The 17,616-nt window shown below is 47.6% G+C and overlaps 1 protein-coding gene and 1 non-coding gene across 3 annotated transcripts in view; one reads left to right on the top strand and one right to left on the bottom strand.

Annotated features, from left to right (window-relative positions):
* The window catches only part of Usp42 (ubiquitin specific peptidase 42), a 39,593-nt gene extending 37,275 nt beyond the window's left edge, over positions 1-2,318 (bottom strand). For both annotated transcript variants that reach the window (XM_045143132.1, XM_045143131.1), the window contains exon 1: positions 2,215-2,318. The gene's annotated coding sequence lies outside the window, so the exon portion shown is untranslated. The remainder of the gene's footprint in view (positions 1-2,214) is intronic.
* A 12,519-nt stretch (positions 2,319-14,837) lies between these two features.
* On the top strand, positions 14,838-14,970 carry LOC123459143. The gene has a single exon (XR_006636051.1). It is a non-coding gene; the product is annotated as a small nucleolar RNA SNORA33 (small nucleolar RNA).
* Positions 14,971-17,616: the final 2,646 nt, after the last annotated feature.

The following is a 17,616-nucleotide window of genomic DNA, read 5'->3' on the forward strand; positions in this document are numbered from 1 at the left end:
CATCAATAATTGTACTAGCATTGTAAGTTACAAAACAAGCCAAACCATCTACTCTTCATTCATATATTCAAGCCAATGAAATCTTCCCTATCAAGCATCAAACTAAACTGCTGGAGGCAGCCTTTCTTAAAGCCTCACGATAGTGTGTAGGACTCAGGATTCATATGGCTCATGCTCATTTCCTTACTCGAGAAGTTTCTAATGTTAGTGATAAAAGTATCAGGACTCTATTCAGCGATAAGTTTAGCATTTCTCTTACCACCACCTTATGACAGACAAAGTTTCAAGAGGTGTTTACAAAAGCATAAACCACCAACACATGAATCAAAGCTGGATACATATGCAGGACAGAGACCAATCAACCTCACAAAAGTGTCTCCAGCCTTAAACATACAATCTTTACTCAAAAGCTTTACATCACATGTCCTTCATAGAGACCAAATAGTAGAATGCATCATTTTTTTTTTCCATTTTAGAAAAAAAATCACTATTTAGAAGAGGGACAAGCTGGAAGAAGGGGTTGGGGAAGGGGGCAAAACAAAGTGATGGGAGGGAATTATGATCAAGATACATTATGTACGTGTATGAAAACTGTCAGCAAGCTGCGGGTTCCAGTACTCCTAGTTACTCGGGAGGCTGAGGCAGGTGGATCACTTAAGTGCAAGAGCTCTAGGCAGTAGTGCACTATGCTGACCTAGTGTCTGCACTAAATTCAGCATCAATATAGGGACCTCCGAGGGGGCCGAGGGGGTACCGGGTACCAGGTTGCCTAAGGAGGGATGAACCAGTCCAGGTCAAACAATTGTCAATAAAAAGTTAAGACATCAGTATTTCCACATTGTGGCACTCTACCCTGAAGAAATGATGTCAACACATTAAAAAAAAGAAACGTACACTCTACTTCATAAACGATATAATTCAAGTTCTTACAGCATTCCTAATCTAAGAGCTTTTACAATTAAGATATTTATTCTCATGTACACAAAATGATTAGCCTTAAACCTCCGCAGAGCAAGTATTTAATGTAGGCTTGATTCAATGGTTATAGAAAAGAAAGTGAAACTGACCCTAAGTAAAAACAAAAAAGTGAAATGATTATTCATAGACCCTATGCAGTTTGAATGAATGACATCATGACAACAGAATTGTGTTTAAAAAGTACACCTTGGGAAAACGTTATACTTCAGAAGAAAAAAAAACTCATGTGTGATCGTGTTGTTGTTACTCTGGGAGAAGGGGCGTTAACTAAATAGTTTTTCAACACTTTTTGTTACTTGCGTGTATTTACTTTAAATAACCGTGTTTTCCCATAACTAGCAAGCCCTACGGCCTCCGCGAATATAAAGAAGCTATTCAAAAGAAGTAATCTCCACTGCATTCATTATGGGGAGGTTAAAGTCCTACATTGTAAAACTTCTGTCCCGTCAAAATCGTCACTTCAGACAGCGGAAACGGATCCCTCCCACCTCCCCTCTCCAGGCTTCTCCCGGCCCCGAAGATACGGAGCGAGGGGGAGGCACCCAGCTCGCGGGCCGCGCCGCCGGCTCCTCCTCTCCGGTGCCCGCTCTGCCCCGGCGGCCGGCGGGAGCCACTCGGACGAGGCGGCGGCGGCGCCAGGTGGACGTCCCCGCGCCCGGGTGGGAAAGTTTGTCTCGGGGAGGGCCGGGAACGGGGGCGGGGGCGAGCCCGGGAGCTCCGAGGGGCGCTGGGGACGCCGGCCACGCGGGGGGCGACGGGCGGGCCGGGGACGCCGGCCGGCTCCCTCCCTCCCTGCACGGCCGCGGCGTGCACACGCCCACCCCGACAGCTCCGAGCCGGCCGGGCCTCCCCGGGGCGATCCCCGCTACCCGGGCGGGCCGAGGGGGCGGGCGGGGGCTGCTGGGGTGGGAGCGCGGTGTCCATGGCAACCAGGGGGGTCCGGCCTCCCGCGCAGCAGCTCCGCGCTCCCCGGCGCCCGCCCGCCGCCGCCGCCGCCGCCGCCGCCCCCTGCTCCGCGGCCTGACCCGGCCGGCTGGCGGCGCCGCTGCCCCCGGGACACGCCGGGGTCCCGGGCGGCCCGTGGCTGCGGAGGGGGCGGCGGGCGCGGGGCCGCGCCAGCCTCCGGCGGGGCCGTGCCGGCTGAGTGGGAGCCCGGCCGGCCGCGGCCGAAGAGAGCCGGGCGCTCGGCGGGCCTCACGCTGGCCTGCAGCGGGCGGGAAGGAGGCGGGAGCTTACCTGACCCGGCTCCGCGCTCGCTCCATCCCCCTCGGCCGCCGCCGCCGCCGCCGCCGCACACAGCCCAGCCGCCCGGCGGGGGACAATGACGTGCCTCCATCCGGGCACCGCCGCCGCCGCCTCCGGGTCAGCGCCGCGCCCGCAGCTCTCCCGCCGGGCCGCCAGGGGGCGCGCCAGGGCCGGGCCCGCACGCGGCACCGCGGCCGCCGCCGCCGCCCAGGGGCCGTCGCACATGAGGCGCGGCGCGGCGCGGCGCGCAGCTAACGGGCCCGGAGGACGCGGGAGGGGCCGGCGCCAAAGGGCGGTCCGGAGCGCGCGGGCCTGCGCGTCAGCGGTGCGCCGGCCGACCGGCCTGCCGAGGAGCGCGCTGATTGGCGGGGCGGCTCGCGGCGCGGGAGGGGCGGGGCGGGGCTGCTTCCGCCCGGCGCCCGGAAGCGGAGCCGTCGTCGGGTCGGGTCGGGTCGGGTCGGGACGCGGGTGCGAGGCTCGGGGTGGCGGGGACGGAAGGGGAGTCCCGGCCCTCGAGGCCTCCCCGCGGCGATGCGCCGCCGCCCACGGGAAGGCGCTGGGCCAGGACGGGAAGCCGCGACGCCAGGGACGCGCCTCCGAAGCCCCGCGGGCCGCGCTGCTCCTGCGCCCCGGAGCTGCAGGCTGGCTTCCTCCCGCGGAGCAAGCTGCCTGCGCCTCCCCTCCAGCGTGGCTACTGCCGGCCCTGCGACCCGGTCCTCCTCGCCTCTGCGTCCTCCCGGGTCCGGCCCCCGCGCCACGTCGTTCCGTGGTCACGGGGCCTAGTGCGACGGGCATCGCTTCTGTCACTGCACTCTTGAGGCCGGGGACATCCTTAAGAGTCACGGGTCAGAGCGCGTAGTTTCCCTGCCTCGGACCCTTCCTCGGGTCAGAAAAGCCTAAGGTTCTTTCCTTGGCCATTGAAAGGCCCACATTTCCCAGCACTGTTGAGGCTAAGGCTGGAGAGTCATGAGTTGGAGGACACACAGTACATGGAGAAACCCTGTCACCCTGCCTCAAAAAAAAAAAAAAAAAGCCTCACATCCTTTGCGTTTTTTATTTTTCTCATTCAAGTCCAGGTTGACCCAGAATTCAGTATGGAGTCTCAGGGTGGCCTTGAACTCATAGTGATCCTCCTACCTCTGCCTCCCGAGTGCTGCGATTAAAGGCGTGCTCCACCACGCCCTGCTCCTTTGCTCTTTTATATGTTTCAGCTACAACCAACTCTACAAACCCAGCACCATACCCAGGACTACAACTACTACATTTGAGGGCAAAAAGCCTACCCAGTTCTGCTTCTGTCAAGCCATCTGATCTGGGAGAGCCCCAGTCTTAGCTGTCTCCTGAGGGTGACTATAAATTCTGTTGTGTATTTGTAGCGGAAAGCGGAAGGACTTTGAGGACACAAAAACGGGGAATTCCAATTCTGAGAGTTCAATGTAGACTGTCAAGATTAACATCAGAACTTTCTTCCTTACAAAGAATGGTTATGGCATTTCACTTCCACAGCCCTTAAGAGATTTGTAAAACGGGGTGTAATGTGCTCAACCCACAATCCCAGCACTCAGGAGGCTGAGGCAGGAAAATTATCCTGAGTTCAATGCAAACTTGGGCTACAGAGTGGGACCTTGTCTCAAAAAGCAATTTTTTTTTAATGAGGTTCGGCTAAGATTTACATATGTAAGACACTAGGGGTACGGTTTATAAGAACAGAACAGGCTTCCAATGAGCTTAGTACTTACTTCCCTTGGCTTTTCCAAATGCCTTTCAGGTGATGAAATCCCAATGCTCAATCCTTGCTCTTCACCTGAGCATTGTGGACTTCAAAATGCTTCTTTGAGAAGCCACAGCCACTTTGGCTTCTTCTTTTTGAAGCACCGTTGTGACTTAATTAAGAAAGGGCTGAACCGGGCATGGTGGGTGTGGTGGCTCACGCCCTAATCCCACTCGGGAGGCAGAGGTAGGAGGATCGCCATGAGTTTGAGGCCACCCTGAGACTCCATAGTGAATTCCAGGTCAGCCTGAGCTAGAGCAAGACCCTACCTCGAAAAAAACAAAAACAAAGGCGTAGGGGGTGGGGGGGCGGCTGTTTGTATTTAGAGGCAGGGACTTTGTAGGCTGGCCTTGAACTCGCTATCCTCCTTCCTCAGCCTCCGAGCACTGAGCTTGCAGGTGTGCCACCATGGCTAGCTTAAGGAAAAGTTTTGTGTTTCTTTTTTTTAGTACTTTATGAGAGAGAGAGAGAATGGGTGCACCAGGGCCTTCAGCCACTGCAAACAAACTCCAGATGCATGTGCTACCTTGTGCATCTGGCTATATGTGGGTCAATCAAACCAAGGTCCTTTGGCTATGCAGGCAAGTGCCTTAACCATGCTTCAGACCAAGGAAAAAGGGTATTTTTTTTGCTTTTTGAGGTAGGATCTCAATGTAGCTCAGGCTGACCTGGAATTCACTCTGTAGTCTCGGGTGGCCTCACAGTGATCCTCCTACCTCCCGAGTGCTGGAATTAAAGGCGTGCGCCACCACACCCAGCAGAAAAGGTTTTAATATAGATTTGAGTGAGGATGGAGAAATAGGCCAAAGAGTGGGTGGGGGCTTTTCAAGAGTCTCATGTCACTCCAATTTAAATTTTATATTCTGTTGTCCCTTCCATTGGAGCGCCTTAGTAACTTGGGTAGGAAAAGAAGCACTTGGTGTGTGTGTGTGTGTGTGTGTGTGTGTGTGTGTGTGTGTGTGTGTGTAATAGGAAATGCTGTGTGTATGTGACCTAATAGTTCAATTCACAGATTGGCTCAAACTTTCAGTCACTTATTTGGTGCTGGTAGAACTATGGGAGGCAGGGCCTAGGTAGAGGAAGTGGGTCACTAGGCACTCCTCTTGGAGGCTGTATCTTGCCCTGACCCCTTCCTAATGCTGCTCTGTGTTTCCTGTCAGCTATGAGATGTAGGTCTGTGCTGCAAGCTCTGTCTGCCAAAATGTTCTGCCTTACCACAAACCCAGAATCAGAGACGGGTGGCCAGGAGCTGAAACTCTGAGCCAAAATAATGCCATTAAGTTGTTTCAAGTATTTTGGCCACAACTACAAAATGAAATAAAATAACCTTCCTTAGAACACTCTAAATATGTCATAAGCACCTAATGATACTGGCTCAAACCCTACTTCAAACCCTGGCTTAAGAGTAGGTACCACGAATGGCCCTGAGAAGGAATATATCACGATGGGATTTCAGGTAATGGGTGGGTCTCTGACAGGCTGGGCTCTTCTGTCAGGCTCCTACTTGGCAGAAACTTTTTTTTGTTTTTTGTTTTTTTGAGGTAGGGTTTTTCTCTAGCCCATGCTGACCTGGAATTCACTATGTAGTCTCAGGGTGGCCTCGAACTCAGCAATCCTCCTTCCTCTGCCTCCTAAGGGCTGGTATTAAAGGCATGTACAACCACACCTGGCTAGAAACTGACCATCTATGGGAAGAATGGAACATGTTACTTTATTTAGTCTCTCTCGTGTTCAAAGATGTGGAATAAATAGTGATAAGATTGTGAAATTGGGGCTGGAGGGATGGCTTAGCGATTAAGGCATTTGCCTGCAAAGCCAAAGGACCCAGGTTTGATTCCCCAGGACCCATGTTAGCCAGATGCACAAGGGGCACACACGTCTAATCCCACTTGGGAGGCAGAGTTAATTCCAGATCAGCCTGGACCAGAGTGAGACCCTACCTCGAAAAACCAAAAAAAAAAGATTGTGAAATTGGATGGCCATGGATTTTGTTTTGGGATAAGTTTTGTGGTTTTGATTTTGGAGAGCAAGAAAGAGGCAGAGTGAGAATGGGAACACCAAGGCCTCTATCTACTGTAACGAACTCCAGACACATGAGCCACCTTGGCAGTCTGGTTTATGTGGGTCCTGGGGAATTGAACCTGGGTTCTTGGCTTTGCAGGCAAATGTCTTAACCAGTAAGCCATCTTTCCAGCCCTGGGGTGAGTTTGTGTATGTGTGTATGCGCGCATGCGTGCGAGTAAAGCAAAAGAGATTCATTGAGAAAAAGGTGAAAAGGTTCTACAGTGCCAGGGCAAACATACTTGGGGTATCAGCTGGCATCCAGAGGAGTGAGAGAATGGAGCAACTGCTTCACAGGGTTGGGGGAGGGGGGGTTTTAGGGAGTATAGTACATTGCCTCCTTAAGGGGAAGGATGTTCCTTCCACTTCTTTATCTTTACCAAGTCTAGGTTAGGTGACCAGGTGATTGAATGACAGGCTCTTTTGGATTAACTCTTAAGGGAGGGGACCATAGCTCCACCCTCCCTTTCATAACAGGGAAAGAGATGGGTTTCCTCCTGTGATGGCCTCTGTGTCTGCTAATGTCTGCCTACTTACTTGGTGGGTTTTTAAGTCAGTGTGTGGGTGTGTGTGTCCACGTGTGGGTATGGATGCATGTAGACTGAGGTTGCCATCAGGTATCTTCTTAGATTGCTCTCTGGTTATTGAAAGGGGCTCTTATCTGAACCTAGATCTCAGCTTGCCCCAGGGATCCTATTTCTGCTTCCCAAACACCAGGGTTGCAGGAGGGACTACCACACCTGCCTGGCATTTACAATGGGTGCTGGAGATAAGAACTCACTCCAGTCTTCATCCTTTATTGACAGTCATCTCCACAGTCCCATGTTTGTTTGAGACAAGGTCTCAGACTGTGGTCTGGAACTATGGAGCCCAGGTTCTGGGTACAAGGCATCTAAGGTTTTAAGTTCATTACCAGTCTACATCCAGCATCTCCATCCTCAGTACTCTGCAGTTATCTTGGAAGGGGGTGGGGAAGCACAGGGAGAAGATAAGCCAAGCATTTAACTCACCTTGAGGAAGACTATGAGTTGGTTAATTCAGGAGTCAGGGAAATCTCTCTCTTCAAGAAAAATGAGGGAGAATGAAAGTGATTGACTACAGGGCCAGTCACTGATCTTGGACCTGTTGTAAGTGGTCCAAATTTAAAGTATCCTCCTAGAAGCAAAAATAGGGGTTATCATTAAAAAAGGATCTTAAGACTAGGGATAATCATGAGTTGGTAATTTGTCACCCCGGCATGCGTGAAACCTTAGTTTGGAAACTCAACACTACTTGTAAAAGGTGGGATAATACAAGCCTGTGATCACCGTTCATGGTGGTGGAAATAAGTAATTGGTTCAACTGTCAGTTTTCGCTACTTAGAGAGTTGCAGGCCACCCTTGACTACATGAGACACTAAAATGCCAATAAAGGCACTTTGAGAAAATCTGTTCTCATAGTAGTTTTTTGTCTCATTAATTAATGAGAGATCCCAGGCCAAACCTGAAACTCCTATGGACCGCAGGCAGACCTCAAATGGGGGAATTATCATGTCCAGTGCTCTCAGTGCAGGGATTAGAGGCACCAAACATCACAAGTGCCCCTTTTGCCACTTCATCCAAATCTGGTTCTGGCCAGTGGCCCTGCTGGCCTGCAGCAACCCTCCATAAATGGTCTGCAACAGTATCACTTCCCTCCTTCCCAAACTCATCTTGGTCCCCTCCTAGGGATATAAGTTCTTTATGAGCCCACATCCAACATCTCCATCCTTAGTTGACTTGGAAAGTGCCTGTGAGGCACATGAAGAAGATAAGCCAAGATGCAGGTCACCTTGAACTGCAGGAGATTCTAAAATGACAACAAAGACACTTTATGAGAATCTGCCTGTAATCCAGGTTTTCATTTCCTTGACCAACTGATGATGATTTACCTTCTGAGACCCCTGTCTAAGCTGGAGCTTCCCATGTAGCTGATACCATGCTGAAAGCAAACTGGATTCTTCCATCGGAGCTGCTCAGTGGTGGGATTAAGGGCACAGACCAGTAGAAGCTACTTTCTTCCCCCATTCCTGTCTTCTCTTAGCCTGATGAAAGCCATGTGTTTCCCACTGGCCCTGCAGCAAGGCCTCCATAGGTGGCTCTAGTGACAGTAACCATCTTCCTTACCAGCCCAGGGGGTCTGGGAGGCATAGGGAGAAGACGTCCAAGTGTCTAACTCGCCTTGAGCAAGACTTCAGAGTTGGTTAACTCAGGAGTCAGGGAGATCTCCCTTTCCAAGGAGTATGGCGGGTAGTAGAGAAGAACGAAGTGATTGTTTGGCCCAAGGGTCAGTCACTGGTCCTGGACCTTTTTTCACTGGTCCAAACTCAAAGAGTTCTCCTAGGAAGAAAGGTAGGAATTGTCATTAAGACAGGATATTGACTATAGGGATGTAATTTTATAGGTACTATGCCAGTATGGCATGAATGAAACCTTGGTATAGAAACCCAGCAGTGTCACAGTCACTGTATGAGGTGACCTGAGCCAGTGATCCCTGTACTCAGTGGGGGAGGCAGCTAGGCTAGTGGTACAAAGTTCACTTGAATTACATAGCGAGTTCTAACCCACCCTGCTCTACATAAGATCCTGAAGTGCCAATAAAGGCACTTTCTGAGACTCTAATTTTCTTTTTATATATTTATTTATTTTTATTAACAACTTCCATGATTATAAAAAATATTCCATGGTAACACCCTCCCCCCATTTTCCCCTTTGAAACTCCATTCTCCATCATATCCCCTCCCAATCTCAATCAGTCTCTCTGTTATCTTGATGTTATGATCTTTTCCTCCTATTATGATGTTCTTGTGTAGGCAGTGTCAGGCACTGTGAGGTCATGGCTATCCAGGACATTTTGTGTCTTGGGGGGAGCACATTGTAAGGAGTCCTACCCTTCCTTTGGCTCTTACATTCTTTCTGCCACCTCTTCTGCAATAGACCCTGAGCCTTGGAAGGCGTGATAGAGATATTGTAGTACTGATAAGAATCCAATTTTCATTCTGATTCTTTATTTAGTCATATTAATTGATTAATTTTCTGAGAATCCAGGCTCACCTGGAACTTCCTATGTAGCCAAAAGCATGCTGAAGCAAACTGGATTGTAATGCCCAGCCCTCTCAGTGATGGGACTAAGAGCATACACCAGTAGAGCTGCCTTCTTCCCTCATTCCTGTCTTCTTTGATGTGATAAAAACCCACTTGTTTCCCATTGGTCCTGACTGCCTTCAACTAACTCTCCGTAGGTGTGTCTGTGACTGTAACCACCTTCCTTCAGGGAGCTACTAAGTCCTCTCCTGGGACTGCAAATTCTGTATCAAGCCAACTCCAACACCATCCTTTAAATCAGCACTTGTCACAGGAAGGGTCTGGGAGGCAGAAGATATCCAAATGCCTACCTCACCTTGAGCAAGACTCGGAGTTGAATAATTCAGGAGTCAGGGATATTTCCCTTTTCAAGGAGTATGGACAGGGAAAGGGAGGGATGAAAGTGACTGTTTGACCTGAGGATCAGTCACTGGTCCAAACTCAGAGGAATCCTCCTAGGAAGAAAGCTGGGGGTTTTGACTGAGAAAGGAGATTAAGACTAGGGTGTCAGTGAGTTGTAAGGTGCCAGAATGACATGCACAAAATCTTGGTTTGGAAGCCTACTGTTGGATACTGAGGGTAAGGTAACAGGAGCCTGGAATCCCTGTACTTGGTGGAACAGGGAACTACTGGTTCAATGTCAGTTTGGACTATGTCCTATCCTCTACGCCTCCCTGGGCTACATGAGATCCTGTAAGACCAATAAATGCACTTTTGAAAGACTTTGCCCTTATTCTGGTGTCATGTATTTATTTAAGAAACAAAGCGCCGGGCGTGGTGGCACACGTCTTTAATCCCAGCACTCGGGAGGCAGAGGTAGGAGGATCACCGTGAGTTCGAGGCCACCCTGAGACTACATAGTTAATTCCAGGTCAGCCTGGACCAGGGTGAGACCCTACCTCGAAAAACCAAAAAAAAAAAAAAAAGAAAAAAAAAAAGAAACAAAGCTAGCCAGGTGTGGTGGCACACGCCTTTAATCCTAGGACTCCAGAGTCAGAGTTAGGAGGATTGCCGTGAGTTCGAGGCCACCCTGAGACTACGTTGTTAATTCCAGGTCAGCCTGAGCCAGAGTGAGACCCTACCTCAAGAAAAAAAAAAAAAAAGAAACAAAGCTAAACTATAACTTTTTGTATGTCCTGTGCACACCTCAAACTGGGGATTCTCCTACCCAAAGCTCTCAGTGCTAGCATTAGAGGTACCCACCATCATAAGTGGTGGTGGTTATTGTTTGTTTGTTTTTGCTTCATTCTTATCTTCTGCCACTGAATCCAAATCTGGTTCTGGCCATTGGCCCTGCCTGACCTGCAGCAGCCCTCCATAGGTGGTCTGTGACAGTATCACCACCCTCTTTCCCAACCTCATTTTAGTCCCCTCCTAAGGATATAAATCCTTCACCAAGCTACACCCAACATCTTCATCCTTAGAATTCAGCAGCTGTCATTGGAAGGGACTGGGAGTCACAGGGAGGTTTCCAAGTGGCTAACTCACTTTGAGTAAGACTATATGAGCAGATTAATCCAGGAGTCAAGGGATTCTCCTTTTTCAGGAAGTAAAGAGAGGGACAGAAGTGACTATTTTGACCTTGAAAGTCAATCACTGGTCCAGATTCAAAGCCATCCTCCAAGCTACAGAAATGGGGCTCATCATTAAGAAAGGGTACTAAGAAGAGGGATGTAACTGAGTTGGTAAAACATCAGTCTGGCATGAACTAAACCTTGGTTGGGAAACGTAGCAGTGGATACACAGGGTGGGTAACACAAGCCCGTGACCCCTGTGCTTGGTGGTGGAGGCAACGAGGTTAGCAATTCAACATCCGTGAAGCTTCATAGTGAGTTCTAGACAACCTGGTGATACATGAGATCCTCAAATGCCAAGAAAGGCACATTCTGAGCATCTGCCTTTGTGCTAATTTTCCTTCCTTCCTGCCTTCCTTTCTTATTTTCTGTGACCTCTAACAAAACTGAAAATTCCGATGTTGCCCATGCCATGCTGACCTCAAACTAGGTTATCTCATGCCCAAGACTCTCAGTGAAACAAGTAAGAGCACATGCCAATACAGGCTGTTTTCTTCCCTTGCTCTTGTCTTCTGCAGCATGATATAATAAAACCTTTTTTTTTCTTTTTTTTTTTTTGTCTTTTGAGGTTAGGTCTCACTCTAGTTCAGGCTGACCTGGAATTCACTATGGAGTCTCAGGGTGGCCTCGAACTCACAGTTCTACCTCTGCCTTCCAAGTGCTGGGATTATAGGCATGCGCCACCACGCCTGGCTCCACATCTTCATATTTTCTATCTACATGAGATCCTGAAATGCCAACAAAGGCACTTTCTGCCATTATCTTGGTAAGAGGCTGGGAGGCATACAGAGAGGGAATCCAAGTGTTTATAAGTCATCTTGAGCAAGACTATCTGAGTTGGTTAATTCAGGAATAGGGTTACCTGTCTTCAAGAAGTTGGGGTGGTGCAGGGGAAGGGGAAAAACTTGTCTGTTTGACCCAAGGGCCAGTCACTAGATCTGGACCTTTTGTCACTGGTCCACACACAAAGGGATTCTCATGGGGTGGGGGAATGAGATCTGCCAGGTATGGTGGTGCATGCCTTTAATCCCAGCACTCAGGAGGTAGAGGTGGGAGGATCACTATGAGTTCGAGGCCACCGTGAAAAGAGTGAATTCCAGGTCAGCCTGGGCTAGAGTGAGACCCTACCTTGAAAAAAACAAAAACAGACAAACAAAAGATGAGAACTGTGACAAACAAGGATAATTAAGGGTAGGGATGTAACAGTTTATAACTGCCACTCTGACATGAAAAATATCTTGTTTTTGGAAACTTGGAGGATAACAAACAGGGTAAGCTAACTGTGATTTCTGTGCTTGGTGTGGGAGGCACCTAGGTTAGTGGTCCAACATCTGTTTGCGTCACCTTGTGCTATAGGGGATTCTAAAATGTCAATAAAGGCAATCTTTGAGAATCTACCTCATCCTAGGTTTTTGTTGGTTTAATTTATTCACTCATTCATTCATTCATTTTATGAAATTCCCAATGTAATTGGAACAACCTATGTGGTGTACTCCATGTTGGCCTCAAAGTGGAGACTCACACTGCCCAAGCTTCTCAGCTATAGGCTTTAGGGCACACTCCAGTAGAAGCTGCATTCTTGTCCTTTGCAACATGATACAGCCCTGCCCTGCATGCAGCAAGTCCTCCAAAGCTAGTCCCTGACAGGAAACACTCCCAGCCCCATGTAGACCAAACATTTTATATATATACATACATATATAAACACACACACACACACACACACACACACACACACACACACACACACACTTAAGGAGTTTTGTTTTATTTATTTGCAATCAGAGAGAATGGGTATGTCAGGGCCTGTAGCCACTGCAAACAAAAACCAGATGCATGTACCCCTCATGCATCTGGCTTACGTGGGTCCTGGGGAATGAAACCTGGGTCCTTTGGCTTTGCAGGCAAGTGCCTTAACCACTAAACCATTTCTCCAGTCCCTAGACCATTCTTTACCAACTCAACTCCAACATGTCCATCCTGGGTATCATTTGTTCCCATGGGAGGGGTCTGGGAGGCACAGAGAGAAGGGGTCCAATGTGTCTAACTCACCTGAGCAGGAGTTATCTGAGTTGGTTAATCCAGGAATCAGGGATATCTCCCTTTCCAGGGAGTACAGGGGTGGGGCATGGAAGGAGGGAGGAGGGTTTGCAGAAAAGTAACTGTCTGACCTGACCTGAGGGTCAGTCACTGCCCTGGACCTGTTGTCACTGGTCCACATTTGGAAGTATCCTCCTAGAAGCAAAATGGGGGACTGTCATAACGCAAGGATACTAAGACTAGGCATGTAACTTTCTTGGATAAGTACCAGTCTGGCTTGAATGAAACCTGGTTTGGAACTAGCACTGTACATACAGGTGAGGTAACAGGAACCTGTGCTTTCTGTACCTGGTGGGAAAGACAAGTAGGTTGGTGATCCAAAGTCTGTCTAAGCTACATAGTGAAGTCTAGGTCCCCCTGTGCTACATGAGATCCTAAAATACCAACAAGGAACTTTCTGAAAATCTGCCCTCATTATCAGTTTTTATTTAATCACTCTTTTTTTTTTTTTTTTTTTTTTTGGGTTTTTTCGAGGTAGGGTCTCACTCTGGTCCAGGCTGACCTGGAATTAACTGTCATCTCAGGGTGGCCTTGAACTCATGGCAATCCTCCGACCTCTGCCTCCCGAGTGCTGGGATTAAAGGCGTGCGCCACCACGCCCGGCTTAATCACTCATTTTCTGAGGCCCATGTCTAAACTGGCTGTTCCTATGAAGCCCACACCATGCTGACCCCAAACTGGGGTTTTCCTGCCCGACTTCTCAGTGACATGACTAAGGGTCGGCACACCAATAGCAGCCTTTTCTTCCCTCTTTCTTGTCTATGGAACATGACCCAACTCTTGCGCTTCCCATTGGCACTGCCTTACCTGCAGCCAGCCTCCATAGGTGGCTCTGTGACAGTGACCACTTTCCTTCCTCTCCTCACTAATTCCCTTGCTAGGGCTATGAGCTCCTTACCCACCCAATGCCAACATTTTCACCTTTTCTACCTGCTGTTGTCTTGCTAAGGGGCAGAGAGGCATAGGGAGAGGCTATCCAAGCATCCAACTCACCTTGACAAAGACTGTCTGAGTTGGTTAATTCAGGAGTTATGATAGCTCCCTTTTTAAAGAATATGGGGGAGGGGGTTGGGATGGGGGACAAAGTGACTAACCTAAGGACCATTCAATGATTCTGAACCTTTTGTTTCCTGGTTCAAATTCAAAGTAATCTTCTTAAGAGTAATAATGGATTGTCATCAAGAAAGGATGTCATATTTCTTTTAGATGATTAATCCATCTATTTTAACAGCTGTCTTTTAATTTTCATCTTGTTGATATCTATCTGTATGTAGGAAAATAGGAAAAAATGTAGCCACATTTTCAGGTGGAAATGCTTATCTTGAGGGTTTTTTAATTGGGAAAAGAAAATAGCCTAGAATAATGTCACCAGAGACTGAAGGGAAATTACCCCATTTGAAGGTGCCATTCTTAAGAATTTGGTATTTAAAAGTTCACCTTGAGGAAATAATGTGTAATATAATTTGAAATAAAGGCATAATAACCTTAGCATTATAACTGAAAAACACTGTTGAATGGGGTGAATTTGTTGAATGAATGATGATAAAGTTCTATGCACAGGCAAAATGTACTGACTAGATATCTGTGTGTAGTGATCTACTTTTACTTTGTAATTTGTAGTCCTTAAAAGACTTTTAAAAAAATAAAGTTGGGGCTGGAGAGATGGCTTAGCGGTTGAGCTATTGCCTGTGAAGCCTAAAGACACCAGTTCAAGGCTCGATTCCCCAGGACCCACGTTAGCCAGATGCACAAGGGGGCGCATGGGTCTGGAGTTCGTTTGTAGTGGCTGGAAGCCCTGGCGTGCCCATTCTCTCTCTCTCTCTCTATCTGCCTCTTTCTCTCTCTGTCTGTCACTCTCAAATAAATAAATAAAAATGAACAAAAAATTAAAAAATAAATAAATAAAGCCCAAATGGCCTGGATACCCATGACCTCACAGTGCCTGACACTACGTACACAAGACCATCATAAAAGGAGGAAAAGATCACGACATTAAAATAAAAGAGAAAGCCAGCTAACTAATTGGTCTGCTTATCTGAATGTGTTTCTGCAGAAATGTAGAGAGCTGGCAATAGTGATGCCATGTTACGAGCCTTAAGGACAGTTGAGGTCATTAAGGTCCCTGAAAATGGCTACAATACCTTAATGTTGAAGCATTTTCATAAGACTTAATTTTAATGTAACTTATAAGTTTAATGAAAGCTAAGAATTAATAAATTGCATTTTTTTTGAAAAAAAAATAAAATAAAATAAAAGAGAGACTTATTGAGATGGGGAGGGGATATGATGGAGAATGGAATTTCAAGGGGGAAAGGGGGGGAGGGAGGGTATTACCATGGGATATTTTTTATAATCATGGAAAATGTTTTTAAAAATTGAGAAAAAATAAGATTAAAAAATAAAATAAAGTCCATCCTTGCCTTAAAAAAATAAAATAAAAAATAAAGGATGTCAAAGGCTGGGCGTGGTGGTGCATGACTTTAATCCCAGAATTTGGGGGGCAGAGGTAGGAGGATCGCCATAAGTTTGAGGCCACCCTGAGACTACTTAGTGAAGTCCAGATCAGCCTGAGCTACAGTGAGACCCTACCTCGGGGGGAAAAAAAAAGGATGCCAAGGCCTAAAGGGATGGCTTAGTAGTGAAGGTACTTGCCTGCAAAGCCAAAGACCCAGGTTCTATTCCCCAGTACCCATGTAAGCCAGATGCACAAAGTGGCACATGCATCTGGACTTTGTTTGCAGTGGCTGGAGGCTCTGGCGCACCATTCCTTCTAACTCTGTCTCAAAGAAATAAAATATATATATATTAAGGATGTCAAGGCTATGGATATAAGTTGGTAAATTGCCTGTCCAACCTGTCAGGATCTTTTTTTGGCAACCTAGCACAGTGTGGTCACAGGAGTTTATCCCCATACTGAGAAGTGCAAACAGTTGGTTAGGGTATCAAGGTTTATTTTGTCTACATAGTAAGTACTAGGCCACCCTAGCCTATTTGAGATCCTGATATGGAAACAAAAGTACTTAGTATCTGCCCTCATTTTTTCTTTAGTTTCTTTTTTTTTGGTTGGGGAAGCCAAAGCTAAACTGGAACCTTCTATGTAACCCAAGCTGACCTCAAGGTCGATATTCTCATGCCTAAGCCTTCATTTTCCTTGGATTTTAGGCACACGCAACCATCGACAGTTTGCTTTCTTCATTGTTTTCTTCTACTAGTTGATTTGAACATGGCGCTTTCCCTTGCCCATGCCTGGCCTGCTGCAACCCCTCTCTGTGTGGGGTCCTTGATGGTACAACCACTTTCTCCCTCAACCTTACTTTGGTCTCCCACCCACGGCTGTAAGCTCTTTGACAACCCCCCTGCGACATCACCAGCCTTAGTCCTCTGCAGTTGATTTGGATAAGGGCTTGGAGGGGATTGGACAAAGACAACCCAAGGTTCTAGCTCACCTCAAGGAAGACTAGCTGAGTTGGTGACTTCAAGGTTCAGGGAAATCTTTTTCAAGGAAATGATAGGAGGGAATCACCAGTGATGGGACTTGACCCCAAGGGTCAATGGTACTTGGACCTGCTGACGTTTGTCCGATCTGGCAAGACAATCTCCTAGGATCAAAGTTAGGAGACTTTCACTAAGAAAAGTAATTACATGCCGAGGCCCTTGGTTTCCCACCAGGAATTGATGGTAAGACCCTATTGCTGAAGACTCCACATAGTTGGGCTGCAAGGCCACTGAGAAATCCTGCTGGAACTGAGCTGATCACCTCCTCCATGTAGACCAGCTGACAGAAAGGTGGAAGAAGCCATTCTACATGCAGTTTGATGGGAGAGAGAGAAATCACCAGTGAAGATACTCAACAGTGGACACTGAAAGCCTTATAATTGGCCAGCCAGGCCAAATGAGCCAACAGGTGCAATAGTGACACATCTGTCATGGTGGAAACCAACTGCCCTCTAATTGGACTGGAGGCCCGCTCCATGGGAGGGAACACATCCCTGATACTGAAAACTTAAAACAGGGGTAGTCATGAGCCCTAGGGCTGTAACATCTGCTGATGTCTGAATAAGTGTATATACTATGCTTATCAAATTGCCCAGTAAGCAATTCTCTTAATATTCATACACTTATATTAATGCTACTCTCACTTTGGGTAGAGAATCTTCGCTTTTCAGATGGCAGTGACCTTGGGATGACTCAGAAGGTATCACGGTGATGGAAAGAAGTGACTAGAGTACCAAGTAACATCTCAATTACACCTTCCAAGGCTCAGGGTCTAATGCAGAAGAGGTGGCGGAAAGAATGTAAGAGCCAAAGGAAGGGTAGGACTCCTTACAATGCACTCCCTCCAGATATAAAATGGCCTTGATATCCATGACCTCATAGTGCCTGACACTACCTACACAAGACCATCATAAGAGGAGGGAAAGATCACGACATCAAAATAAAAGAGAGACTTATTGAGATGGGGAGGGGATATGATGGAGAATGGAATTTCAAAGGGGAAAAGGGGGAAGGGAGAGTATTACTATGAGATATTTTTTATAACCATGGAAAATGTTTTAAAAAATTGAGAAAAAATAAAATAAAAGTTAAAAAAAGAAAAGTAATTACAGGGCTAGAGAGATGGCTTAGCAGTTAAGGCGCTTGCCTGTCAAGCCTACAGACCCATGTTCGATCTCTCTCCAGATCCCATGTAAGCCAGACACACAAAGATAAGCCAAGTGCAAGGTTACACATGCCCACTAGGTGGCACAAGCGTGTGGAGTCTGATTGCAGTGGCTGAGGTCCTTGG

This window comes from Jaculus jaculus, chromosome 2 (assembly GCF_020740685.1).
Source record: "Jaculus jaculus isolate mJacJac1 chromosome 2, mJacJac1.mat.Y.cur, whole genome shotgun sequence".
Taxonomy (NCBI): Eukaryota; Metazoa; Chordata; class Mammalia; order Rodentia; family Dipodidae; genus Jaculus; species Jaculus jaculus.